This window comes from Choristoneura fumiferana, chromosome 26 (assembly GCF_025370935.1).
Source record: "Choristoneura fumiferana chromosome 26, NRCan_CFum_1, whole genome shotgun sequence".
Taxonomy (NCBI): domain Eukaryota; kingdom Metazoa; phylum Arthropoda; class Insecta; order Lepidoptera; family Tortricidae; genus Choristoneura; species Choristoneura fumiferana.
In genome coordinates this window covers 787,983-798,657 of record NC_133497.1, presented here as the reverse complement: position 1 = coordinate 798,657, position 10,675 = coordinate 787,983, and the positions used below count along the sequence as shown (strand labels likewise).

Genomic DNA, 10,675 nt, shown 5'->3' with positions numbered 1-10,675 from the left:
TTAGTGACGTCAATGAAGACTACGATATAATTTTTTGGGAATTCCGGGAATTTTATTTTAACTGCTGAATTTACAATACAATATAATAACTCTTTATTACACACGAACACATAGTAAGCAGTACAGAAAACACAAGTATACACAGAGATTTTCTGAGGTAAGCAATAGGCGGCCTTATCGCTTCAGAGCGATCTCTTCGAGGCAACCTTTGCAATGGACGGTTCACTAATATGTTGCATAAAATCGAATCTCATCATTTTTTTCGTTTCTCATCACTGCCTTGAGCAGAACCATCATATCACTGAATTACTTTACTTATATATTTTTTCTCATACTATCATTTCTCATAATTTTGTAAAGCAGATGTGATGTTACATAATATCGATGATAATAATATTTATATGTTCGAATAGTTGCTACGCAGAAAGACATATCTCATAATATTACTCTGCATAAAGATAATAAAAGCAATTTATTGGCAGCAGTAAGATTCTGGCGCTTCGCCGAACTTACTATGTAGCTGCTGTTCTGTTCTGGCGCTTTTCCTGCTGCTGTTACACTTACTTTGCTGGCCTTACTTTACCCTTAACTCATTCTTATGGTAGCTGTTAGTTCCTTTAACTATGTCATTACGCCATATGTTAAAGTCAGCGTTATTCAAAATTCCGTGAAAATACAATAGTCCAAACTAGTATTTTGCTATGCCATTATGCCATATAAAAATCGGTGATACTAATGTTCTGCTATTTAATATTCTGCAGAAGTACATTCGGCGATAAGAGTGTTCTGCTATTTAATATTCTGAGAAATGACTATTATTAGAACTGATAATTATGCAAAAGTATCATTCGGCTAATAAAATTATCAGATACCTGTTATGCGAAGTGTATTTCGGAGAATCGATATTATGCAATATAAAGGGATCCCACAATGGACAACGAATGAATAAATGAATTAAATGATTTACGCGTCTAAACATAAGTTATACATAACTAAGTTTAAAGTACTGTGCCCTAACAAGAGTATTCATTCACATTTATTTTTAAACTCTTACTTAACTAAAGGTACCTAATTATTTGTTCAATCACATCACAAGCCGGTCAATAATTATGTAATGTTTACCGAGACTTGTACGGCCATACAACAAACCTATGCCACTGCAACCTTATCATAATAACTTACAGCTCTATCTACGAAAAGAGTCATTGAGTAGTTTTATTGAGAGAAGGTTCTTCAGTACGCGGATCAAATTGGATGATGAATATATGTTCGTTATTTATTGTTTTGTGTGTGTTTTGTTTCGATGGGTATTTTCTGCTTGATAAACTCGATATTATATTATATCCTGCGAAGCAATTCAATGGTGCGTGTGAAGTTCCCAATCCGCACTGGGCCCGCGTAGGAACTATGGCCCAAGCCCTCTTGTTCTGAGAGGAGGCCTGTGCCCAGCAGTGGGACGTATATAGGCTGGGATGGAATTTATCTATACGAGTAATAGACCTATTTAATTTATTATTCAAATGAAAATAAATTATTACAAAATTATCATCTTCGTCCAAAGGATTACCACACAAGGTATGATTTTTTTTGTTTCGACCGAAACAAAGCCGCGGTACAGCTATTCTAGTCTGCGGTATTATCCTAGCTATTACCTAATTTAAAAGCTAGCTCATTACAATTTTCCCATAGCGCGGAGAAACTGGCGAAAGTCATGATAACGGCCATGAGAAACAAACTCTACTCGTAGATAAAATGAAGTTTAGACGCGGCATCCTTTACATAAGCCGAATGGCCGCTCGACTGGGTTACTAGTACCACACTCCCACAGAATATGCTCCCGGCGTGAAATAGCAGTTTTGCTACTGTGTTTCGTACGGTGAGTGGGAGATCCGGAGGCCCAAGTCCCCGCCCCCCTCCCCCCCACTTTAGGCCGGCAACGCACCCGCAGTCCTAGTAATGCTGTAGGTGTCCATGGGTGGCGGTGATCGCTTACCATCAGGTGACCCGCATACTCATTAGCCAGCTATTTGATAAAAAAAATATGGTATATACTTACCCCCCTAGCTTGCTTGCTTGTTTGTTTGCCCCCTCTTTTATATACAAATAGCTATGAACCCACGAACCTCTGCTTGAGAGGCGATATGTCAAACCACTACGCCAAAACGGTTTTTACCGTGTTACCGTTACTTATACCGTATTACCGTTACTCCGGTAAATTCGTAAATTATTTCTCCATTAATACTACTGTGGCGTTTGGTATGAGGCTTTGTGCATAGGTTAGCGAAATACCCCAATATGTTCCTTTTTGTCCAGAGAGTAACAAGTATTATTATATTAGTTAGGTAAAGGTTATAAAATTAGTAGTTGGTATAAAATTAGGTAAAATAGGTACATTGCTTCTAGACGTTATAATCTACCACAGTATCACACAAATAAGTACAGTCCAGTCTGTCCGCTATCATTGGTAGGTAAGCATTGAAGTTTAGAAACAAAAAACTATCGAATCTATATCTTAATAACATCATATCATTACTGATCCTATCGTTAGTTAAGCTAGCTGCAAGCAAACACGAATACCTAGGTCCCCCTAGGTAGGTAACACTTCGAATTTTGAGAATAAAACCTTTGTATTGCAAATAAAGTACAATTCAAATAAAATTTCTGACTAGTTGAGATGACTGTTGAAAGCAACATAATTGAAAGCTAAAATTTTCTACTTTTCTCTTGTATTTCAAATTAGGCGCAATTTTCCACCACTATCGAATAGTAATTTCGAGTAACGTCCGTCATTTGAAAAACCAAACTCAATTTAGACCAAAATATGTTTGTTTGAAAACTATTTCTAATAATAAAAAAAAAAACACGAAATATATTCAATATTTTTTTTAAGATTCCACGTTCGAAGCCGGGGCGGATGGTTAGTATACCTAATATTATAAGAAAGATAAAGTGAAACGTCGAGACATATTAGGCCATGGCGGAGTCCACAGCCACACTCATCTAACAACCAATTTAAATGCGATCAGGGGCTATTAATATTTATTGCCGTTTAGGTGAAAGATTAAACGTTAAAAAAAAGCCGCCATTTGTGATTTTGCAGACTTCGGTTAGTTACCACTTTGACCCCTGTACAATATTTATTGCAGCGTTGATATAGGCTTTGATTCCATTTGACGTGATTGTTTAAAGTACCTAAAAACCATGATTTAATTTTCGGGAATTCCCACGGTTTTTAAAAATACCGAAATTTCAATTCAGCTGCTGGATCTAATGATTTACGTGTGCGAAGCGCGGTAAACACTAGTAAATTTATATATCATACATTTTTAAATGAAAAAAAAATGGTTGAGTACTTTAGCAATAGGCGAGCTAAGTAGTTAGTCGAATTATAAGCTTTGTGTTCCACGATCCAGCAACTCATGCGCACTATATTCGGATTTCGGTCGCTAAAATGGTACGTCTGCATTCCTGCCGAATTAAGATAACAAGTGCAAGTACAACAAGTAATAAACAAATCCTTTTAGCGAAAGACAGTTAGTTGCCCTTTGCGTTTCCTTTCTGTTATTGTCTGAAAGCTAGTAGGACACATCAAGGGTTTTGGTATTTTCCAAATAGATGAATAGCTATTTGAACCAGTGTTACTGGGGCTTGTCACATGCGCGCGAACATTCGCACATTTTACAAATGTGGACGCAACGCATGTGAAGTGCCGTCAGAAATTCTTTGCAAACTCATAGGTATGCAACGAAAACTTTGTATAATAACTAGCATAGGTCATCCTCTTATATAATTAAAGACTTAATTATTTACTGGTTTACATTAGTACGCGCGAAAAAAATATTCATGCAATCATGCATATACGAAAAAAGGTTCTATCAATAACTTCATTATCAACCTTAAAATATCCTTAAAAAATCTGTACGCATGTGTCAATTTAGACATTTCATAACCTCAAAAGCGCGGAAATAACGCTGCTCATTTTTAATTATATTTACAGCCGTATTTTTAGAATTTATCACAGTTATATCGTGTAATATCGCAGTCGATTTCTTTGTAACTTTAAATGTCCGGGTACGACCGGGCTATAACCGTATTTTCCCCGGATGGTCAACTCCTGCAGGTCCAGTACGCACAAGAGGTACCTACTTACGTGTATCGGCTAATCAAGAATGCTACATTTGCCTTGTCTTGTTAAACCTAATTGAAGGCGCCTCAAACACCCGGAATAACTCTCTGAATTCATAATATGAATTCATATTATTAACTAAGAAAATTAAAAAAAAAATTAAGAAAATTAGAAAAATTAAAAAGCCGTGGTGGCCTAGTGGTTCAAACCCCGGCGCGCACCTCTGAGTTTTTCGAAATTCATGTGCGGAATTACATTTGAAATTTACCACGAGCTTTGCGGTGAAGGAAAACATCGTGAGGAAACCTGCACAGATCTGCGAAGCAATTCAATGGTGCGTGTGAAGTTCCCAATCCGCACTGGGCCCGCGTGGGAACTATGGCCCAAGCCCTCTTGTTATGAGAGGAGGCCTGTGCCCAGCAGTGGGACGTATATAGGCTGGGATGATGGGATGATGAACTAAGAAAAGCACCGAAATGCATACAATAAGCATACAATTTCACTATTCGCTACACAAATTCTGATTTTTTCAGATTATGATTCATAACCTGAACTAATCGAACAAACAAAAAGTTGGAAAGCCTCCGACTTTGTCACTTCAAAGTTCAATATCTCAAAAAAGACTGAACCGATTTAGATGAAACATGTCTGAGAACCATCGCTAGAAAATCTGCTTTCAAATAAAAAAACCGCATTCAAATCGGTCCACCCGTCTAAGAGCTACGGTGCCACAGACAGACAGAAAGGCAGACACACATAGCGGTCCCTCTTCTTGCGCCGGGGGTCAAAAAAAAACAGAATGTGTGTGGCGAATAGTGAAATTGTATGCATTTCCGGTTTTTCTTGATTAATAATATATTAATTCATATTATGAATTCAGCAGGGCTACTACGAAACTAGAACTCGAAGTTCGTGTCGTGCGGTCTCTCTGACACTTATACTATTTAATACGAGAGCGATAGGGACGGTAGGTACGATACGAACTTCGAGTTTCGAGTTTCGTAGTAGCCCAGCAGAGAGCTATCCCGGCTGTTTGAGGCCGGCTAAAGCCGAGCTACGGTTTGCCTGAACCAGCCGAGTTGGGTAGTTTACTGGATAAAAAAAATCTATTTAGTGTGACAGTTAGTTACAACTTCGATTTTCGGAGTAGGCCCTCAGGCCGTGCTTAAAAGTGTCGCACGGTTTGACATCACGCAAAACTTTAACTGGCTGTATCTTCCTCATTTTTTGTTTAGTTGACATAAAGAAAATATACCTATCCAATATTGTCTGATAATCTAACTGACAGAAATTACATTTTTTATGAAAACATCCCATTGCCGTCCTGCCGTGTGAAGAGTTCTAAGTTTGTTAAAATTGAATTATAAAATTGACATTGAAATCACAGAATAGTGTACACTTTTAAGGCAGTGAGGAAAGGATCAGCGGTGATCGGTATTCGCGGCTCCAACGTCATAGTGTTGGCCGTGGAGAAGAAGTCAGTCGCGAAGCTCCAGGAAGAACGGACGGAGAAGAAGATCGTTCCTTTGGACGAGCACGTCGTGCTTGCGTTTGCTGGGCTACGGGCTGATGCCAGGGTAATTACGAGGTAGTAAAGCTAGGCAACCAGCACTATGCTGCTACTGCACGTATTAGCGCCCTCTTTCTCAAGGGATACTTTGATGAGGGATGGCGCGCTAAAACTGCGTGGTTAGCCACATAGTGCGTGGGCCTTTGGCAATATAATAAAATAAATAAATAATAAATATCACGGGACAATTCACAGCAATTGACCTAGTCCCAAAGTAAGCTTAGCAAAGCTTGTGTTATGGGTACTAAGCAACGGCTAAATATAATTATATTAGCTTTGCCCGCGGCTCCGCCCGCGTGTCATTCGGTTATCGCGCGCTGTTCCCTCGGGAGCTGTGCACTTTTCCGGGATAAAAAGTAGCCTATGTCACTCTCGGGCCATAAACTATCTCTATGCCATAATCACGTCGATCCGTCGCTCCGTTACGGCGTGAAAGACGGACAAACATACACACAAACACACACACTTTCGCATTTATAATATTAGTATGGATAGCTATGCATAGATACATACTTAAATACATATTAAACACCCAAGATCCGAGAACAAACACTCGTATTTTTATACAAATATCTGCCCTGACACAGGAATCGAACCCGGGACCTCAAGCTTCGTAGTCATGTTCTCTAACCACTAGGCCATCTGGTCGTCAAATATTCAACTACTTATTGATAAACTTTATGTGACAGATATTTCAAAATCTGTCTCTATTTTGTCCGTTTTTATCTCTTACGTATCGTGTTTCCATAACTACTAAATCATTGTTGAAGTTCAATGCCGCCGAGACCGGCTCGGCAGTATTCTATGAGCATTCTCCACCTCCCTGGAAAAAAAATCGTAATACAAAACGTGACGAGTGACATTGATGTTATACATAATCTAGGCCAGGTTTCTCTTTTGTTAAAGGTAACTGGTCCCACTGAAAACCAGCGTTGCTCTGCCGCCACACTAAGTAATACTAGAGTTGGAACCCACTTTGATAAATGATCAATGTATTCTCACAAACTGTCTAATTGACATGCTATGTTGCTCTATAATTTGCGGGGTTCAAAAACACTTTAGTTTAGTATATAATGTGCTATTACTTAGTCTGTGGCCCGGGTTCGAACCTACAATCTTCTGATTGGCATACCATAGTTCAAATCACCAGGCTTTCATGAAATTTAAATCGCAGTGAATTCTTCAACATTGCTCCGTGAAGTGCTGTCCTACCAAGCCAAGTGTGTATGTAAAGTATCAAAGTGATTGTTTATACAAAAATGCTAAATGCGAAACATAAAACTTATTATGTTTTATTATGGCAGCCATGTGTGTTTTCTGATGTCATCTTAATCTTGTCTAAACATTTCTTGGTGACCAAATCTGACATAACGTTTCAAGTGGGTGGCTAAGTGTAGCAAAAACACTTTGTAAACAATAAATCAGTATTTTAAGAGTACAATATGGCTTTATCGTTTCAAAATTATTGTGTATAATACTTCTGGATATCTGTCTTTGTTTGCAACATAAAAGGCAATCTCCATATTACATAGTATCTCCAGCACGTCTGACATAGGTTGAAGAATATGCAAGTTGAAGAAGCAATACACATATATTTTTTTTATCCGACTGGATGGAAAACGAGCAAGTGGGTCTGATGATGATACACTTGGTTAGAAAAATGTTTGCAATGACATTGCTTTACATATTGCTTAGGAGATGCCTTAAAACTGACACAATTCCTAACTTTCAGTGGATTTGTACTCCATAAAATCATACTTTTATTAAGTAACACAGGAGACGTTACCATGGCAACAAGCTAAACTAAAGTTGATTGACCGTACACCGTAATATTTTTACAGGTCTCAAATAGAATGCCAGTCCCATCGTCTGACTGGAGACCCAGCCACCATCGAGTATGTCACCCGCTACATCGCTAGTATGAAGCAGCAGTACACGCAGAGCAATGGCCGTCGACCCTTCGGCATATCCTGCCTGATAGGGGGGTTCGATTCACGACGGTACCCCCCATCTCTTTCAGACGGAGCCCTCGGGGATCTACTATGAGTGGAAGGTCGGACGATTCTTTTTACTTTTTGCCAAAACCTTCCACTTTGATTAAAGACCTACGCTAGCTGGCGTGGGTGCACGGCGCGGGCGCACGCCTGCGGGTGCGGGTGCAAGTAAAATGCTCATACTATTTTTCAATAGGCGTCCAACCGCTGCGTGCAAACCGCGTCAACTAGCGTAGACCCCAGTGCCGAAGCGTACATAGAACTCTATTCCCACTAGCTTACCCAATATTCACAAAATAGAACAACAAGATATACAGAATTTATGAAAGACTAGCGTTTACCCGCGACTTCGCACGCGTCAATCATTAGATACAGCAGTTGAATTTAAATTCTGGGATTTTTTTTAATTCTCATAAAATACATCGTGGTTTTCATTGACGTTAAATTAAATCACCCATGCCAAATTTCATGACTCTAAACCCAGCGGTAGTTATTTCGAGGGAATATCGGGATAAAAAGTAGCCTATGTGTTAGTCCAGATGTCCAGCTATCTACATACCAAATTTCATGACTAAGCCCAGCGGTTCTTATATTTTGAGATTTTATCCCTATCCCGCGGGAATATCGGGATAAAAAGTATCCCATGTTTTAATCCAGGTTATAAACTAACTTTTTGCCAAATTTCATCAAAATCCGTCTCAACAGTTTTAGCGTGAAGAAGTAACAAACATACTGACTCACTCACTGACAAACTTACTCAGTCACAAACTTTCACATTACGAGTAAAAAGTAAGCTATCTTTGCTTCGGCTTTACCACGGAAATATCTGACGCCATGCCAGTGGAGTGGTAGACCCTAAGTGTTGATCTTTATTATGTTGCAAGAAACATTTGAACTTCAATTTAATTTTATGCTTAAGACGGTTAAGCAAAACTTGGCCAAGTGGAGATCGGTTCAAGTTTAATAGAAGGCGCTGGTAGTCGCTACAGAGCCATTTTCATAGTTGCCATATTTATTAAGATTGGTTTTTGGAATCTTTTGTATTTTTTTAAAATTCCAAATTTTTGTTACTTTTACGGTCATCCCGTAAACCCGTATCGAAAATACAACTGAAATATAGATGCATAAAAAAAACTGGTTTTTCTATGCATCTATATTTCAGTTTGTATTTTCGATATGCCATATTTATTCTCCAGGCCAGTTCTGCGGGAAGGTACGACAAGACTACGAGGGAGTTTCTGGAGAAGAACTACACCCCGGAAGCCGTGGCGACCGACAAGGGTACCATTAAGCTGGCCATCAGGACCTTGCTCGAGATCGTGCAGTCTGGCCAGAGGAACATCGAGGTAACTGGGTCTCCATAGAAACGGAGCAATGTAGAGCCAGTCGTATTAGGAACGTTCTCATCACGTTGTCACATTAAAGTGCGACTCCGTGGACTGCAGGCATCAGCAGACTAAATATAGCAGTGCACTACTTTTTTCTATGTAGTTAAAGAGTTAAAAGCTTTTTATTAACTTATTGCAATGTATGTTTAATATATGTGCGGGTCAAATCTTGCAAGTAAGTCTAATAGTCGGATTGTCTTAAAATTTGGCATACTTATGTAAATTTGGGGACAATACAATAATCTGGTAGTGACATCTTGGTGGTCCTGCCAGGATCTTCTCCGCAGGGTGGAACTGTTACACGGTTAATGGCATCGACTTGTTTGCATACCAAATGTAGTTTGGGTGACAATGCAAGTACAGTCAGCAAAAAAAGCTTGTATTAAAAATTATTTTTTTACCTGAAACTTTTTTATGAAATACATTCGGTATCTAGGACCACGTCGCTTTCGATTGGAAAGTATTCCATCTTAGCCCTCTGGACTGGCAACGCTTACCAGCAGATGGTCAACTTACTAGTCTGTATCCCTGGTTCATAAAAAAGGCAGATATCTCTAAAGAGTCTTTAAGTACATATCTGACAAAACTAAGCATGAATAAATATGAGAGAGAGAGAGAGAGTGAGAGAGAAACATTTATTTACACATATTCGATACACATAAAAATACATTAGATGGAAAAAAAACATAGAATAGTATAAAGTGGACCCCACTCAGCATAATGTTACGGCAATGATACGACTCTATTTCTTGTGCCGGTACGACGTGTTAGATATTTTTGCACGCTAGGCAATGGCAGATATTAATGCAGTTGACTGTACTATGCCTAAGCGAGCCTATTCTCTATACTTAAAGACTAGGCACGCAGCTCTCTAAAGGGCTTATGGTTTCCAGGTAGCAGTGTTGAAGATGGCCCAGCCTGTTCGGATGTTAGAGCAGGACGCCATCAACGCCGTCGCGAGGGAGATAGAGCAGGAGAAAGCAGATGCAGAGAAGAATAAGAAGTAACAGCCAGACGACGAAAATATGTTGCGTGGATACGTAACACTGGAGGTGTTTTAAAATTAATCTAAAATATATCATCTTAGCTTAGATAATGGATCGGAAACATAATAAATAAAAAAAAACTTACTCTAGTAGTCCAACTTGTCCTTAATCCAGAAAAATATACTATCTAATTGTATGACTCGGTAAATACATTCGAGTATAAACATTGATCAGGATTTTGATAGTACGAAATGTATGTACTCGTAGATATGTTGTTTTTAGCCAACTTATTTTTTGTAGTCTATAGCTATGGATATATAACTATAATGGAAAATAGCTATATTTATTAAGCCTTTGAAAGCTATAATATGTATTAAAGTGGTTTTTAAATTGTATCTTTATTATTTATTACATGGCCCACTAAAGCATAAAAATATTAATTGAAATCGATCAAAATACATAGTTATTTATTTAACATAGCACATCAACATCATTAATAACACTTTTATAGCAGACAAACATGTTTTTTTCTTCTTTGTATATTTAGGACAGCTCCGTTGAGTTTATACAATTTAAATTATTTTGGTTCTCATTCGCTAATCTTCAATCAA

At 38.5% G+C, this 10,675-nt stretch overlaps 1 pseudogene; it reads left to right on the top strand.

Annotated features, from left to right (window-relative positions):
* The first annotated feature begins 3,946 nt into the window (after window positions 1–3,946).
* LOC141442699 (proteasome subunit alpha type-8-like) lies at window positions 3,947–10,459 on the top strand (annotated as a pseudogene).
* Window positions 10,460–10,675: the final 216 nt, after the last annotated feature.